Raw genomic sequence first — 15,594 nt, 5'->3', positions numbered from 1 at the left:
TGGAAAGATGTCTTGCCTGTTCTTGTCTTTGATTAATCTTCAGAGGGACATTTCTTTTTGTTTGTAGTTTGTATATCCCTATTTTAAGGTCTTAGGCTATGCATCAAATCCTTTTTGTATTATTACAAATCAACCAATCTTTTACTACTTTACTGTTGTCAACCATTCAGTCTTTATTGTTTTTTTAAATGCCAGAAAATAAAATGCAGAGACCCCACCTTATATTAATGTAATTTTATGGTTAAGATTTTACATTCACGAAAGTCCAGAAATTCAAAGTTATAGTTCCCAAAAGAATCCTAATTCAGTCACATTGCATAAACTGATATTAAGGCTGAAATGTGTCATCATTACAGTAATGCAAAATACTCATATATGCATGAGGACACAGTTATGGTTGCTGAGGGAACCATAATTTTGGATTTTCTGACTTTTTTTGCACATACAATTTCAACCATAATGTTGCTAATGCATTTATTTTCATTGACTCTGAAGTAATATATTTGTTGCTATGTTTGTCTTTAAAGTAAGTTTTCATGGACTCCATTTTTTTCTTCTGTGTATCTATAAACCTATACTTATAGATATCTGATGTCCCTACAAAGAAAACTACCTAGGAAATATTTCTATATAAAAATAGTTTTTTGCTGCATGTATACTCATATCCTTCCTGCCTTTCTCTCACACACACATACACACACAGCCTCACACACTTATGTTACATTCTGGCACATTATAGAAGCAGGTAGCATATCCACTACCTGCTGTTGAAAGTGTTGACGATACTGAATTATTTATTCCATCTTCTACACTATCCAAAATCATTTTGGGTACTTTGACACATTTTGGTCTCTTCCATATGGATACTTCATGGTGGCAGAGTTGCCAGATGCTCAGGTTTTGTGACAGTCTTAGTTTTTCAAGGACTGTTGGAATATTCCTGGGAGAATCTCTCGCCTTGTTACTGATTCCTATGGAGTGGTAAAATACTAACATTTTTTTGAAAGTGTTTTTCAAGACAAGGCGTTATTACAAAAAGTTAGTAGAATGTCCCATCTGAGAGTATTTCACTTTGGGGACTTAGCAATTAGTTTGTCATGAAATTTATTTGCAGTGAGTTGGCATCACCCTGACAGTAATATTAACAGTATATATGAATTTGGGGATTAAAACAAAGTTATTTAAAATATCAGATTTTAACTCTCATACAACTTCAGCCCATTGTTTATATCTCAGTTGCCAAAATGCAAAGATGAAGAGCAGGATATCAAGTCTAGCTTATCTTTTTATCCCTTATCTACTGTATGATAAACATGTAAATATGTATATATATAATATACTGAATATTTGCTTAATTGAATAGAATGTGGATATTTATGGTCCCAGGCAATCCCAGGAATGTGGGACTTATGGTCCCTTTTTCTCTGCAGTATTAATAGAAACACACAATCTCCCCCCTTTCCAAGCCCTGCCCTTAATACATACTGAACTGGAAATTCTCCTTATCTTTAATGTCCATCTCAAGCATTTTCTCCTAAAGCCTTTCTGGCTTTTCCATACCAAGTCTGAGGTTCCCTGCTTGCCTCTCTCATGGCTTCTGTGTATTTCTGACATTCCCAGACCACTGTCATGCACAAGTAGAGGAAAGGGAAGAAAGGACTAACTCAGAAGGGATGCTTCCACACTGTGCCTTAGGTATAAATGTCTTGTATGGCAGAGAGAGGCTTTAGATGACTTTCTGTGACTTATGGCATGTGAGCTTCAGTCGTAGGCAGTGGAAAATTCAAATAACATTGAGACTCAGATGGATATCTGTAGTGAGCCTCTAGTGCATATTTATATGCAGTTCAAGTACTTTTGTCTATATTGTGTGGAGAGAAGGGGTGAAACATGGTCAAAGAAAGTTTCTCTAGCTGTTTTATTTTCCTCAGTGAATGGGTCCCCCCCCCATTTAAATGGAGAATATTTTCATTTCAGTGTCTAACTTGAAACTGCTCCCACTATTGGAATTAGAAGACAGGCTCACTAGCAGCACCTCTGTCTTCCTTTCTATTACTGAGTATCTTGGTCCCAGCTTTGCCTCTAACTGGCTCACCCAGGGCAGGTGACCTCATTTTGTGCTTCTCAGTCACCTGTTAAGGAAGTGTGACCTTGGGAATTCCTCCAGCTGTAGTATTTGATCTCACATACACTGTAATATAGTAGGTGAGACCAAGAGATGCATCTCAGAAAGTTACCATGTCAAGTAGATTGTGTTGAATGACCTCAATACTTCATTTTTAGATAATCTTAACAGTATTGTTTATATAGCATTTTTGACTTTTCATCTGTTCCCCCCCCCCCATACCTATGTATATATTAGTTACTTTAAAAAAAAAAGAGGGCAGGGACTTCCCTGGTGGTCCAGCAGTTAGGACTCTGTGCTCCCAATGCAGGGGACCTGGGTCCAGTCCGTGTTCAGGGAACTAGATCCCACATGCATGCCACAGCTAAAGATCCCACATGCCGCAACTAAGACCTGGAGCAGGCATATAAATTAAAAAAAAAAAAAAGAGGGCAATTATTAAAGCTGTGGTCAAGGGAAGCTATTAAAAAAAATTTTATTTGTGAAACTTAGCATGCATGTAGAAAAATTTATAATTTTCATTTTACTCTATTAAAATAGGAAGTTTTGATCTTTCAAAAAACTAGCTTTCAGGTGTTTCCCCTTCTGTGCTATAGATTGGGAAACATAATCTTAGAATTTTCACCTTGTTGTCTTGATGAGAAAGAAACTCAGGATTAGCAAACTAATGTTTATAAAACGTCTCATCTTTAAAATAAAAGTATGAAAGGCCAGGACGCAGTCTGGGGACTCACACCTTCAAATTCTTTTTCTATTGCAGATGTACTACATTAGTTAACGTTTCACTCTCCTAAACACTTTTTGAGTGCCTACTGTGTACAGTGCACTCTGCTGGCTTTGACTTTTGTAATTAATTACCTAGTGACACACTTACAATTAAAGTGATGGGTAAAATAACAAAACATTGGCGATAATAAATAAATTATTTGTGGGGTGGTATTTCTTCAAATAGCATATTAAGCACCAAATTCAGGGAAGCTTTCAAAGAACTGTCTTGGACTTGCCAAAACAAACATAGGAGAAGTAATCAAAACACAGGAATAATCTCTATGAGAAGCATAACAACAAAATGACACAAATCAAATGATAGAACAACTCACTAGAATATAGGACTCTGGGAAGCAAATTTAAAACAAATACTCATAAGCATGGAAAAATTTAGCTTTTTATGACTGATTATAGAAGGACTGAATATTTAGGAAACATTTTCTTTTGTGCTTGTTAATTTTAGCAGTAAATGTAATTCAGTAAAAATAACAGGTTAACATATTTTTCCTTGTTAGCTTATTAGTTATTTGGGCACAAAACACCTTTCTCTCTATGGTTATCAGGAATAGTTTAGTTCAGGGGGCCGTAACCCCTGGAACTGGGCCTCACAGTGGGAGGTGGGGGGCAGGTGAACGAGCAAAGCTTCATCTGTATCTGTGGCCGCTCCCGATTGCTTGCATTACCGCCTGAGCTCCTCCTCCTCTAAGATCAGCGGTGGCATTAGATTCTCATAGGAGCGCAAACCCTACTGTGAACTGCGCATGCGAGAGATCTAGATTGCAGGCTCCTTATGAGAATCTAATGCCTGGTGATCTGATGTGAAGCTGAGGTGGTGTTGCTAGCTCTGGGGAGGGGCTGCAAGTACAGATTATCATTAGCAGAGCGGTTTCACTGCACAGAGACCATAATAAATCAATTGGTTGCAGAATCATATCAAAACCCTATCATTGAGTAGCAAGTGATGATTAAGCTGCATCTGGTGGCAGCTTTATAGTGGCAAGTGAGTTGATGTGCTTCAATTGTACAGCTGCATCTGGTGGCAGGCTCTAAGTCAGAATCCGACACTTATTTTAGTCCTCGTGTGGCCCGCCCATTATTTTATTTACCACTTCCATCCATGCCGCTTTCCCACACTGCGCACTTGTCTCAGTCACAGTTTTGGTAAGCCCACAAGGTAACCCTAGCCAAATTAGTAAAAAAACAAACATCACTGGAGAGCTTATTTGATAGGGGAAAGACCCAATGATGAGATAGCAGAAGGCTCTTAAGACTGCCAACAAAAAGAAAGCTGCATTTAAAAGAAAATACCAAGAGACATACTTAAGTTACAGGTTCATTGCAACAGGTGATTCACATTCTGCAAGCCCGCTTTGTATAATATGTGGCGACCGGCTATCCAACGAAGCCATGAAACCTTCAAAACTGCTTTGCCACGTGGAGACCAAGCACCCTGCATTAAAGGACAAGCCTTTGGAGTTTTTCCAAAAGAAAAAAAAGTGAATACGAAGAACAGAAATAATTATTGAAGGCCACCACTTCATCAAATGTGTCTGCACTGAGCATCATTCTTAGTGGCTAACCTCATGGCTAAAGCTAAGAAGCCCTTTACCGTTGGTGCAGAGTTGATCCTGCCTGCTGCTAAGGACACTGTCATGAACTTTTAGGAGAGGCTGGCATGTGTTCCTCTTTCAGCTAGCACCATAACTAGACGAATTGATGAAATAGCAGAGGATATTGAGGCACAATTGTTAGGCTTAATGAGTCACCGTGATACGCAGTCCAGGCTGACGAGTCTACCGATGTTGACAATGAGGCAACAGTGCTTGTTTTTGTGCGATATGTTTTTTTTCAGGAGGATGTGCATGAGCATGTGTTATGTGCACTTTTATTGCCCACCAACACCACAGCTGCAGAACTATTCAAGTCTTTGAATGATTACATACCAGGAAAAGTGAATTGGTCATTTTGTATCAGTATATGCATGGACGGAGCAGCTGCCATGACTGGACGGCTTTCTGGTTTCACTACTCGGTTCAAAGAGGTCACTTCTGAATGTGAGTCTATACACTGTGTCATCCACAGAGAAATGCTGGCTAGCCTAAAAATGTCACCTGAACTTCACAGCGTTTTGCAGGATGTGATGAAAATGATCAACCACATTAAAGTACGTGCCCTTAACTCACGTCTGTTCGCGCAGCTCTGTGAGGAGCTGGACGCAGAGCACACATGTCTTCTCTTATACACAGAAGTGATGTGGCTTTCTAAAGGTAGATCACTGGCCAGAGTTTCTGAGTTACAAGAGCCACTCCAGAGATTTCTTTTAGGAAAAACAGTCACCACTGGCAGCACATTTCAGTGACACAGAATGGGTCTCAAAACTTGCTTACTTGTGTGACATATTCAACCTGCTCAATGAACTCACTCTGTCACTTCAGGGGAGAACGACAACTGTGTTCAAGTCGGCAGATAAAGTGGCTGCATTCAAAGCCAAACTGGAATCATGGGGGTGACGAGTGAACCTTGGGATTTTTGACATGTTTCAAACATTAGCAGAGATTTTGAAAGAGACTGAGCCAGGGCCCTCTTTCTCCCAGCTGGTGCATGGTCACCTATCTTAGCCTTTGAAAGAGTTTGAGCGTTACTTCCCAACCACAAAAGACCGCCAAACTGGGAAGGAATGGATCCACGACCCATTTGTGAATAAGCCAGGTGAATCGACTTTGTCCGTGTTAGAAGAGGATCAACTACTTGAGATTGCAAATGACGGTGGCCTTAAAAGTATGTTTGAGACAACTTCAAATCTCCATACGTTCTGGATTAAAGTCAAGGCAGAGTATACTGAGATTGCCACAAAAGCACTGAAAAGCCTGCTTCCATTTCCAACATCCTGTCTTTGTGAAGCAGAGTTTTCTGCAGTGACAGTGACCAAAACGAGATCACGGGGTAGACTGGACATAAGCAACACACTTTGGGTGTCACTGTCTCCCATTGCCCCCAGGCAGGACCATCTAGTTGCAGGAAAACAAGCTCAGGGCTCCCACTGATTCTGCATTATGGTGAGTTGTACAATTATTTCATTATATATTACGATGTAATAATGATAGAAATAAAGTGCACAATAAATGTAATGTGCTTGAATCATCCTGAAACCATCCCCCCGCCGCCGTCCTGGTCCGTGGAAAAATTGTCTTCCATGAAACTGGTCCCTGGTGCCAAAAAGGTTGGGGACCACTGCTTTAGTTGACATGTCAGGTAGCAGATATTATTATTGTCGTCATCGTTGTTGTGATTATTTTAACTATTCCTCTGCCTTAATATTCAAGCCTAAATGATGATAATATCTAAAAGCAACTCTGGGCTTGCCTGTGGTTTGTTTCTTAGGCTTGTGCCTGAACTGAGCTTTATGTATCTATTTAAGCAGTAGCTTCTGGCTTGACAGGTCACTGTGTCCTTAGGTGTATGTAATCTTTGACAACACTGGTGGGGTTGAATTGGAGTGACAAAGGACTTATACCCATTACCTTGGGTCTTTATTCTCCCATCTTTATGATATTTAGAAATGAACTCCAGGGACTCAGGAGTGGCATGAACTAAAGATCAAAGAACATATTCCAATATAAAATGATATACTGCTGTTAAGGAATAGTCTTCTACAATAGATTAATCATGAGGGGAATTATAAATATTTCACATACTAATTATATTAGTTTATGGAGATAAAACACCATATGAAGTGTTCCCAGCACACTCAGCAAGTTAGATGTGCTTTGCATGTTAATTGACTTACTTCATCAAGGCTGACAATCATGAATCCCTGAAGATGACAGGAATTATTATCATGATATTGTACATTCCTGATCTTTATACCAGGTTGACACCTACCTTTCCCCAGGAGTTCCTTTTCTTTGGATGGTATCTTCACTTCTTGATATTTTAGCATGGTGAACTAGAGAACAGTGCCTGACGTATTATTAAGGACCCTAAGGAAAAAGTAATGGGCTCCATAAAAAATGACATCAAATAAAACTTCCTAGATTGTACTGGATGCTGAAGTAAGAAAAGCGCTTTCTTTGGGAGGCATGGGATGCTTCCCAGCTTGTTTTTTAATGGTAGAAGTGACTATCATATTGAACACTTTAAATAGAGAATCAACCAGCTTGATTTTCTCAGTATCATTGAGGTAATGAATGAATGATTGATTGATTCATTCAGTCATTTATTTGGAAACATTTATTGAGCACCTGAGATAAGACAATGAACAAGGAAGATATAGGGCTTGCTACAAAGGAACTTAAGATCCAGAGTGGTAACTGCCATGTTAGGGAAACTGCCATGTTAGGGAAACTACCAAAGAAAAGAACAGCAGATCCAATTTATCTCATCAAAGAGTATATACTCTAATGGGAGGAAACAAGACCTACAGTTATCTCACTCCTTATCTCTGGAAAGAGATGGTGTTCACCAAGTCTCCATATCAGGAATTCACTGACCACCTTGTAAAGACCCACACCAGAGTTTCTGTGCAGAGGACCCAGGCTCCAGCTGTAGCTACCACATAGTTTTCTATGAGAGAAATAAAGTGAATGAAGCTAGTTTAAAAAAAAAAAAAGAAATGAAATATGGTGGAAACAAGTAGCACAGTATGTAAAATTATATAACAAACCAGACCCACATTTTTAACAGACATGTTTGGTGACCAAGCCCTTTAGTTTAATTGAATCTCCAATGAAGTTTCTTTCATTAGTCTATTATACATTATCTTTAGTTACCTACTGGACACTCCATTTATATTCAACATTTGTAAAATCTGTCTCTGTATTTCTCCTCTACTCCAACTGCTGATTTGTTTTCTCCTCTTATGTTAAGGAATGTTACTACTACCCATCTGATTACACAAGCTAGAACCCTTTGAGTCACCCTTAGCCTCTCCCTCCCAGTCATCATCATTTCTATTTCCTTTGTTGCTCTTAATATCAGCCATTTCTCTCTATTGCCCCCCACCCCGCCCTGACCACTTCCTCATTATTTCAGTCAGCTGACTCCTTCCTGTTATTTAGGGTGTTGCTTAGATTGCATTTCTTCAGGAGGTCCTGCATTAATGGTCATCACCTTTCTGCAATTTGTCTAACTGTAATCTCCCAGTAAATATGTGATGAATGAAGGGATGAAATGAAACTGCTCAGGTTAGTACAGTTCTTCTTTGTACCACTTATATTCTTTTATTTCTCAAACATAGACTATAATAAAAAGTACAGTTAGCAGGAAACAGTGAGTAGCATTCTAATCTTAGATGGTTCAAAATCAGTGTGGAGTAACTGAAAAAGCAGAGACTTTGTGGCCACATCAACTTGGATTTGAAACTCATCTCTGCCTCTCTTGTCTTAGACAACTGCTATTATCTTAGCACTTCACCAAACCTCTTGTAATACTTTAATTTCTTAATTGGTAAAATGGGGATAATAGGACATATCTTTTAGGATGATGATTAAATAAGATATACTTAAAAAACCTTGGATAATACATGGGTCCCTGTCTTCCTTTAGAACATTACAGAGACTTAAGTATCTCATTATCAAAAAAAGTGACGATGGAGAGCCGTGGTTTTAAGTGAATTAGTTTTATCTATATTTGGTTATGTATGGAACAACTTCCCTTATTTTGTGAGTGGTAGTAATGGTGGTACTTTGATTCCTTTTCCTCTCATTTTACTACTTTTCTTAGCCAGTGAGCATTTATAACTCAGATAATTAAGTATAGTAAGAAGAAATAAAGCCTTTCCAGTATGATAATAAATGTACAGTGGATCCCCATATGGCTAACAGATAAATTATGAACTTCTCATCCTGCATTCGGGTACCTCTAGGTCTGGTGGACGATCACCTTTTCAGTCTTACTTCCTTTTACTCAAACCCTAAACTTTAGCCACTGTCCTTCCTCTCTGACTTATTTAAATAGCACTGATCCTTCTAGACCCCAAACATCAGGACCCAGGCCTCCCCGTGATATACCCTCAATAAACTTGAGACTTCCTGGTTTTCTGCTGCCCTTAGTTTTCTCTTCTTCCTCTGAATGGATAGGGCTTAGTGCCTCTGCCTTCATTCATAATCAGCCTTGCACTGCTTGGTTACATTTCTTTGCAGGACAGAGCTATTACTTATCTTTTTTATTGCTATTTAATGTTTCCTCTACTTATGGCTTGTTTTGCCAATTATATTGTCAGCTCTTTTGGCACAGGGGTGATATACTTCTTAGCTTGTCAAGTCAGGAGACTTGATAATATTTTGATTTGTTGACTTATTGATAGATGGCGTAAAACAGATATATCTATAAACGTTCTGAATGGTTCATGGTACCTTGTGTCTTACAAGAATACTCTTAACAGATGCTAGTCCCAAAATATATAAAAAATGTTTCTGTACACAGTAAAAATATCAGTTTATTTATGATTTTTTTCAATAATAGGGCCCATTTCCTTTCTTGTTACAAACATAATTACTAAGTATCTTTTATGGATTAGATGCTATGTCAGATACCAAGAGTTAAAACACTTGAGAGCTTGCTTGAGTAATTTAAGAGATACCTGAATTTAAGTGGCAATGGTAGCTAAGAAAGCACCACAGGTGTTATGTAATTTGTCTCCTTAAGCATCTGTAAGGCAGGTCAGAGTGTTGATGACTGTAGAGTGGATAGATGTTAAGAAACCAGTTGGAGATTTTGCTCAATGGCAGGTCCTACCTACAGACCTCAATTCTCTGCCTTCTGGACAAGTGTTCTTTACATTGTGATCTCCTAGCCATCATGATAAGCACAGGAAAGGAATATTATATGGTGGAAAAACTGACCTGTTAATTGATGCTACATCATGGGACAGCTATTGGGAAGCTGGATACTGTGTTAGCCTGTAAATTACCCCCCATAAGAAACTAGGAAATTAAATGACTCCTTTTCTTTTTCCTTTAAATATGCTTCCATCTTGAATTTTTAATTGTTTTAGCAAATGGAAACATTTGGTTATGCACATTCTTCAAGGTTTTTGAAAATCCATAGCATGTAAACGTGCAATAGAAATGTTCTAATTAAGATAAAGTAGCTGACAACTAGAGCATAGTTAAAACGAAATTTTGTATATCAATGATTAATACATGTTAGAACTTTCTACACAGGTTTTTATAAATTAAAAAAATATATTTAAGCCGAAGACTTTTGAAATGTTTGGGAGTAATTTTCACGTATGCATGTATGTATCATTGAGCTCCTGTTACACTGAAACACTATCAACACACTTTGGAAGTGATACAGCAGAGGAAAGGATAGCACTCCTCTTTCACTTCTCACATCCAGTTCATCAGCAAACCTGGACAGCACCATCAGCAAAAACCCAGTCAGTCCGCTTCTCAGCACCATCAGCGCTCTCATTTTAGTCCAAGAGACTGACATTTCTTTTCTCTTCCCTACTCTTCTCCCTTCTTGCAGAGTGATTCCTTACAGTCTGTTTTCCATACAGCAGTCAGAGTAAAGTTCTCTGATACACAGTAAAATTTTCAGTTTATTTCATAAAAAAATAATGAAACATTTCATGAAATATGTAAGCAGATACAATAGAAATACAAGAGATTATACAAGAAAAATTTTAAACTTTATAGATTTAAATAAATCTAAAAATCATGAATCTAAAAATTTAAAAATCATGTTCGGGTCGATGATGGTATGACACATCGTATCATGAAATCTGTTAAAATATATGTTTCAGAAATAATTTTTAGCATAGCAAAACATGTATTAAAAGCAAAAAAAATTAAAATTGCAATAGTTTATACATATTACAAAGTGAAAGAATAAAGGTAAATTCACCCAGTATGCATTTATTATTTTGTCATTTCCCTAGTTAAAATCCTTCATTCTCTTTCCATTGCTCTTACCATAAAATTCAAAATTATTTTCATGTCTCACAGAGACCCATAGACTTCCTCAGCATCTTCTCTGGCCATTCATTGAGTTAATTGCTCCAGCTTCCTTGGTCCTTATTCAGTTCCTCAGCCTGCCAATTTTCTTCTTGCCTGAGCTACTTTGTTTTATATTTTAGGTCCATTATTTAGCCTAGTACCTTGCAAATAATAGATGCTCAATGTATACTGACTAAATGAGCACCAGAATGCAAATAGTGGCCATCTCTTTTGGGGTGGTTGTGCATGATAATTAATTTATAGTTTTTGTACTTAAAACATTTTCTGTAATGAACATGTGTTTTCTAATTATCAGAAGGAAAAAAATGGCATTCTGGCATTCTAGAATTGGAGACCCTTGTAGGTGAAATTCAGCAAATCAAGAGGAACTTAGAAATTAGATTATCACAAGTAGATCAAGGGTCTATACAAGAAAATCAATTCAGTGAGGAATTGCATTCAGGTAGGATGGGTGGAGTGCTGGGTTAAGGAAAGCTGGTCCATCCAGAGTTGTGCTTTCCCATTAATTTATGGCTATTTAATTTAAACTTAAATCAAATTGAATTTAAAATTTAGTTCCTTAGTTACACTAACTATACTACAAGTGCTTGATAGCCATAAGTAGCTAGTTGCTGCTGCATTGGACAGTACAGATATAGAACATTTCCTTCATTGCAGAAAATATTGTATCACAGAAAGTACAGGATCTAGAATCCTGGGAGTAGATATCAAGGAAAAGGAACTCAAGATAGGCAACAAAAGAATGAAGAAAGTGAGGCTGGGCAACGTGTATCTAGACAAGGAATTTAAGTATTGAGCAAGGTGACACAGCTGGAAGATGGCATTCACTCTTCTGTCAAAGGCTTGTTGAAAGTCCTGCAGGGAATTATTTAAGTATAAATAACAACCCAAATTGGTATCTGTGTTAAATTGTGTTCTGTATCCCATTATGTGATAAATGGTTTTGGAAGGTGGGGGGCTATCTTCATGGATCAAGAGTGAGATAATTAGTCCATGAAGGATTTTCTCCTAGATTGTATATGGTGGTGGTTGGAATATTGAATGCCTGTCCTCTGTTTCTCATTTCACTGACCCTTCATGCCATTTAAGGTATAAAGGTATGCATCTTGGTAATAGTAGTCACACTCCTACAGCGCTTATGTATATTTTAACATCTCGTTTGACATATTAAGAAAATAGGATAAAAGGCAAACAACTAGTGTATTCAAACTGAATCAAAGAAAAATAAAATCTAGAATTTCGTTGTGTTGAATGATTTTGGATTCCTTAAGCAAATATGACTCAGAGTGTAGGTATAATGTGCATTGAAAATACTTGAAGCATGTATATGCATACAGTCCCAAATACCTAGAACGGCATTCACGTACTTTTACAGCACAGAGCTGTTTTGGTTAGACGATTATAATAGTAGCTTACTTATACTTTTGGTGAGGTAAGCTAATGATGTAGCCATTAATTTGAATTTAGCAGACATTTTAAACATAGGTTTCTCTTACAGAGACAAAAGTTGCAATTTAAAGCTCTTTGGTGGTCTAAAAACAGCTTAATTCTGTAGTAGCTTGGTAATAAGTACTAATCCAGCTTATACAGTGATTGTAGTATGTCATGTTTGTGAAAGATTGCCCAACTGCTTTCTCTGGGTTTTATGTTAATTTAAAAATATTAAACATAAAACCTTATAACATCTTCATGCTGAGATAAACTTCAATTTAACTTGTGCTCAAGCAGCAGCTGTCAGGAATTATCTTGTTCCTAGTGGTTTTTGCTTTCACCTTGTGCCCTTTCCTGCCAGAGACACAGTGTGGGATGGTAAAGCTCACCTTGTTAGGATTTATTGCTTAAATAATACCTGAGGCAAGATGAACATTGGGAGCCTAGGGATTAGCTGCCGATTGAGTGATGTCATTCATTGTATTATACACTTTTTTTTTGATTGATGGAGGACGGCAAAGAAAAAATTGCCTATGAATCTTACCTGCATTTCTTTTGTGGGCATCTTCATCACTTCTTTTTAGGTGTCATTGAGCTGAATATTTGAGGAGTTGCTTATTGTCTAATTTAACTTCCATTTTACAAGCAAAAAAGCAAAGAGAAATGTTTTACTAATGTTGGAGATAATTCCCACAGTTTAGAAGTAGTGAGCGCTATTTCAAGATTAGTTATAAAAATAAAATGAGTTTCCTGTTAATGACTGAACAAACTGAAGGAAGTGTTGGTGTGGGCAGTCCCAAATGGGTAATATTATGAAAATCATTGCCATTTTACTTCTGAATGTATTGCATTCTCTCATTTGAGAGCTTTTATTTGGAAGTCTCAATTTTAGATTTGGATTCCTTGATTGTGGATCAGCTGGTAGGTAGGGTAAGGAGAGGCGGTATGTGGTAGAGGAGAGTGAAGGGCTTGCTTTAGTTAAACATTTGCTACAGATGTTCCGCCCTGAGGATAGTTCTCTTGGAGGAAATGAACAATTGGAGTCTGACTAGAAATACATATATGATGGGTTTACTGTTTATGGAATGTGGCATATTTTTCCCTTCTACTTACTGCCATTTAATGAATATCCTCCCAAATTTGTAGTTTTATAAATGTATAACTTAAAAATTTGCAAGACTAGATCAGTGAGTTACAATATATCATTTATTTAGATTAATCAAATGTTAACATTTTGCACATTTATTTCTATCTATGAATATTTGAATATTTGTTTTGAGTGGCCTTTGGACCGAACTATTTAAGACTTAGTTGCAGGCATCATTACACTTCACATGTTGATAATTCAACACGTGTCTCCTAAGAATGAGGATATTCTCCTGCATAATTGCAGTAAAATCAATACACTTCAATTTAAGATTGATAAAACTTTACAATTTTATATTCAGAGTTTCCCTGTTGTTCTTATATCTTCTACAGCTGTTTTTTATTTTTTTCCCCATTCAGTATCCCATCAAGTATCACACATTGCATTTTGTTTGGGGGGTCTTTTTATTTCCCTTTACTCTAGATTTTTTTCCTTTTATGACCTTGACATTTTTTGGAGATCCAGCCCATTTATTTTGCAGAATATTTGTCTGGCTATTTCCTCATGACCAAGTTCAGATCAAGTATTTTTGTCAGGAATTGGTGATCTCTGTCTTTCTCAGTGTATCACATTGGGAAATACATGATATCCCTTTGGCCCATTATTGTTCATATTGTTTGGTCACTTGGGTAAGTTGATGTCTACCAAATTTCTCCATTATAAGGGTACGATTTTTTATAATTAATGAATAGATGGAAGCTGCAGTTAATGAGTTTTTCTTCCTTGTGTGTGAAAAACATTGAGTTTGCTCAGGTCTTAATGATAACAATGAGTCATTGTTTGCAGTAGTTTGTTATGTTGGGACTGGGGAGTGGGAATAGAGGGGGGTGTATTACTCAACTTGATCCACAAGTTGCCATCCGTTTTCTTTTAAGGAAAATGTAGATTGACTGAGATTAAATTTTATTGTTCTCTCTACTAAAGATCAGATTTGTAGATAAGCAAATATCTTCATATTTCAGAATTTTCAATCTAAATTTTAGAAAAGCTTATATTTAGTGGTGGTGGTGGGAATATTTTTGGAAAAAATAGAGGACATTTTCTGAACATGAATTTTCTATTTGCTTTAGTTGAGTACAAATAGACAATTTTTAAAAATGCATCTCCTTGATAAGATTTTTTACTTTAAAACAATAAACCATAACATTAATACAGCAATGTGAGTTTAGAGAGGTGGCTGCTTTTTGGTCTTATGTGCCTTTTTTAGCCCATGAAGAAGACACTTGAATTCCTCTTTATGATGTATGCACTTATTATGTAATCATTCTTCTTATGTGAAAGGCTAGTGCTGCAGATCATATAAACACCTGAAGTTAGCCATTTGGCTTGTCAGCAAGGGAGAATTTATAGTAGTTGTAATCATGGTAATAACAAGGATGCTATTTTGTATTTATTAAGTAGAGTAAAAAGCGTTTGCAATGTAAGTGTTCCACAACGAATTCATATCTGTGGTGTAATGAATAGTACTTTGGGCTTAGAAGACTGGGAATCTCTGCTTTGCCACTTACTGCGAGTGTGATTCTAGGAAAAATCCTTAACCTTCTTGGACCTCATTTTTTAGAATGGGAATGAAAGCTGTAAGGGTCAAATGATGCCATATTATGTTATAAAGGTAGCATTCCATCAAAATTGTGCCATCTAAATGTCCTCAGCTGCTCAGGGACTATAATTTGTCCCTCTTTTGTGTCCACACGTGTTAGCCACCTCATTAATGAAATATTTCCTGGTTGTCCCAGACAGTTGTCTGTTTGTTCCTCTAGTACTTTGTACATGCCACTGTTATTGGCAGCATTCATTCTGCAGGCTGTCTTGTTCATCTTTTCTGTTCTTCCTCACTTGACCTTGGTACCTAGTAGGCATTTATGATAAGTGTTTGTGGAATGAGTGAGTAAATAGACACTATTTCATTTATAACCATGGATAGGTAGACTTTCAGTTTCCTTTTTTTTCCCCAAAGACAAGGAACCAGGCTTTCTTCATTTTTAAAATTTATGTTTTATATAAGGGATATTACAGAGTGTACATATGGTGCCATTAGCAGTCCAGTAATCGAGAAGAAAATATAAAAGAAAAAACCCCACAAATATTGCAGAATATTTAAAAGGGGAGCATAAGAAAACATGCCAAGAGAAAAAGCCCTCACTAGATAAGTCTATTGC

The 15,594-nt window shown here is 37.1% G+C and overlaps 1 protein-coding gene across 3 annotated transcripts in view; it reads left to right on the top strand.

Annotated features, from left to right (window-relative positions):
* QTMAN (queuosine-tRNA mannosyltransferase) overlaps positions 1-15,594 on the top strand; it is a 310,769-nt gene that overhangs the window by 77,967 nt on the left and 217,208 nt on the right. The gene's annotated exons all lie outside the window — the stretch shown is intronic.

This window comes from Lipotes vexillifer, unplaced genomic scaffold (genome assembly GCF_000442215.2).
Source record: "Lipotes vexillifer unplaced genomic scaffold, Lipotes_vexillifer_v1.1 scaffold265, whole genome shotgun sequence".
NCBI lineage: Eukaryota > Metazoa > Chordata > Mammalia > Artiodactyla > Lipotidae > Lipotes > Lipotes vexillifer.
This window is presented reverse-complemented; position numbering and strand designations above follow the sequence as displayed.